Source organism: Nuphar pumila, chromosome 12, assembly GCF_984573655.1.
Source record: "Nuphar pumila chromosome 12, dmNupPumi1.hap1.1, whole genome shotgun sequence".
Lineage (NCBI taxonomy): Eukaryota > Viridiplantae > Streptophyta > Magnoliopsida > Nymphaeales > Nymphaeaceae > Nuphar > Nuphar pumila.
This window is the reverse complement of record NC_143260.1, coordinates 91,314,276-91,317,486: the sequence shown is the minus strand read 5'-3', so window position 1 is coordinate 91,317,486 and position 3,211 is coordinate 91,314,276. Positions and strand designations below refer to the sequence as shown.

At 42.4% G+C, this 3,211-nt stretch overlaps 1 pseudogene; it reads left to right on the top strand.

Annotated features, from left to right (window-relative positions):
• The first annotated feature begins 2,152 nt into the window (after positions 1–2,152).
• LOC149821178 (benzyl alcohol O-benzoyltransferase pseudogene) lies at positions 2,153–2,731 on the top strand (annotated as a pseudogene).
• The last annotated feature ends 480 nt before the right edge of the window (positions 2,732–3,211 follow it).

Sequence of the window (3,211 nt, the reverse complement as noted above, 5' to 3'; positions counted from 1 at the left end):
CACAGTTTAGAACCTTCGGTAAATTTTTTGTGACTCTCAAACTATAAAAGGTTTTGACTAACAGTTTATGGAGTTTGAAAGATAACATGTGTGGGTACCCTTAATAAAAATTTGGGAATCGAACACAGTTTGTACACTGTTGGAAAGTTGTTGTAACAACAGTGTATTTTTTGCTCAACCAGACCCTTAACTAGGAAACGAGCCGGTTGGATGAGCGAAGCGTATGCTTCCAAAAATGATATGCTAAATGCTACAATAATGTGATATGCTGGCAATTATATGTAAATGTGTTAATGTATGCCACAAAATGATGTTGATGAATGTCATTGAATTACGTTAATGCATGTCATTGAAATATGTTAATGCATGCAACTGAAATATGCAATGTATGCTATTGAATTATGTTAATGCATGACATGTGAATATGCCTATATGTGACACGTGATTGTGTAAATGCATGATGTGAATTATATACAATGACTGGCAGTTAAGTATGTAATACATGATAGGCCAATGCATGATGTACAAGATATGTATGAATGTTTATGAATTATGCTTCATATGCTTGGCATGCATGTTATAAAGGCTTTGAAATCATGCATCAGTGTGCCAAAAATGAAGGCATGTAACCTCAAAATAGATTAACTATATTTGTGTATAAATAATAATAGAATTAATGTAATAAAAAGATCAAATGTTCACATTAATTCTATTGATGCTTACTATGAGAGGGTAGTACTTTCAGCTCTGTGAGAGTTTTTTTTTAAGCACAGAAGGTTGCTGCTTGTTGCCACAGAGATAAAAAATCCTTCACAATAGCCTCATGGTGGTAGGTATGTAACTCATGAGTGAAGTCTGATATACCAGGATAGAGGTGCTGGAAGAACTCTCTCGATAAGGTCATCCCTCACCCAAGAATGGTGATTGGTGCCAGTGTTATTCCATAACTTGTTTGAATATACCCCCTCCTCAACCATTGCCCTGATCTAGGTAAAGTCTACATTAGTACCCATAGAGTAAGGATATTGAAATAATAAATGTATGTACATTAGTTTGACATTGCATGCATCACTTAAGAAAGAAAATCTAAATAATAGAAGTTAAAGGTACCCAAGCATAATAGAGATACCAGGTTCGCATTGGTAAGTACATGCATAATTTAACTGATAGTTGCTTCTAAATCAATGTGTGGTATGTATTGATACTTGAAATTGTGCTCTGAATGAATATTTACTTAGTTGATTGTTCGTAACTGAATGAAAGTATGTTTCATGTATACTTGATTCTGTTTACATGTATGGTGTTTTGGTATTCCCTACTGAGACACAACGAGTCTAACCCCAAATATAACATGTAGGTACTGATCGAGGAGCCCTGTAATGATGAGATGTTATGATGGTATTAAGAGCCAGTCTTTTCTCACTACAAGAAAATTGTTAATTAGCGACGGAAATTAGCGACGGATTTTTCCCGTCGCTACTTAGCGACAGATTAGCTAGAGATAGAATCTGTCGCTAATTTGCGACGGATTAGCGAAGAAACGACTTTTATCGCTAATCTGTCGCTACTTAGCGACGGATTAGCGACTGCATGTTTTTGTCGCTACTTTTGATTACAAGAACACCAGTTTAGCGACGGATTTAGAGAGGGAACTCTGTCGTCGCTAATCCGTCGCTCATTAGCGACGGATTAGCGACAGTATATATTTCGTCGCGGTTTTTGTATTTTGATTTAGCGACGGTTTAGCGACGGAATGTTTTCGTCGCTAAGCCGTCGCTAAATATCGCGTAAATCCCTAATCCCATCCCTCTTTCTCTTTTCCCTGTTTCTCTGTATTGCTCCCTCCCGCCCGTCGGCTCTCGCCACCGTCCGGCCACCGCCGCTCGCCAGCCGCCGCTCCCCGTCCACCGCTCGCCAGCCGGCGCTCGCCAGCTGCCGCTCCCCGTCAACCTCCCGCCACCGTCCGGCGAAGCGCAGGTAATATTCTTCTTCTTCTTCTTCTTCTTCCTCTTCTTCTTCTTCTTCTTCTTCTAAACGCAGGGGGTACGCCCCTTCCCTGCTGGAAACGGAGGGGGTTTAACCCCCTGCCGTGCTTTCCGGCAGGGGGGGTCGACCCCCTGCGTTTCCGGCAAGGGGGGTCGACCCCCTGCCTATGGCGGTGCCGCACTGCCGGCCTCCAGCCCGATCCGGAAGAGGAGGTTCGCCTGTTGTGCATCTTCAACGCGCGGTCCCGGTACATTCCGCCGCTGCCGCAGGGGTACTACGGCAATGCCTGATAGTAATCCCGGCAGCTGTCTCGATAGCGGCGAAGCTCTGTGCGAACCCACTAGGTTATGCGGTGGAGCTCGTGAAGAAGGCCAAGGAGGAGGTGACAGACGAGTACATGAGGTCAGTGGCGGACCTCATGGTGCTCAAGGGCCGGCCTAACATCACGGTGGTCCGCACCTTCGTGGTCTCGGACATCAGGCATGCCGGGTTCAGCGAGCTGGACCTCGGCTGGGGAATGCCGGTGTACGGCGGTCCAGCCAAGGGCAGTGACGGCCCAATCCCCGGCTTGGTTAGCTTCTACGTCAACTCCAAGAATAACGAAGGGGGAGAAGGGATGGTGATCCCGATTTCCTTGCCTGCTCCAGCTATGAAGATCTTTGAACGGGAGCTCAAAAAGATGCTGTACGGACCCGCCCCGGATCAAAAGTCCACAGAACCTGTTTTTATCTTATCTGCTTTGTGAATAAAGATCAATTCATTGCCAAACAAATTTGTTATGAGATACCTACGTTGCCTATGTGATCTGTTTTGAAAAGAATTTTTGTTATGGATACCTATGCTGCCCATGTGATCTCTTTTTAAAAAAAAATTGTTATGAGATACCTACGTTGCCTATGTGATCTGTTTTGAAAAGAATTTTTGTTATGGATACCTATGCTGCCCATGTGATCTCTTTTTAAAAAAAAATTGTTATGAGATACCTACGTTGCCTATGTGATCTGTTTTGAAAAGAATTTTTGTTATGGATACCTATGCTGCCCATGTGATCTCTTTTTAAAAAAAAAAAAAGTTATTATGTGATCCCTATGTTGTCCATGTGATTAGCTTGAAAAAAAATTTGTAATATGTGTATATAAGATGTCCATATGGTTTTAAGTGTAGTTTGCATATATGTTGTCCATATGGATTTTAAGTTGAATTTTTTTTTGTAATGTATATATAC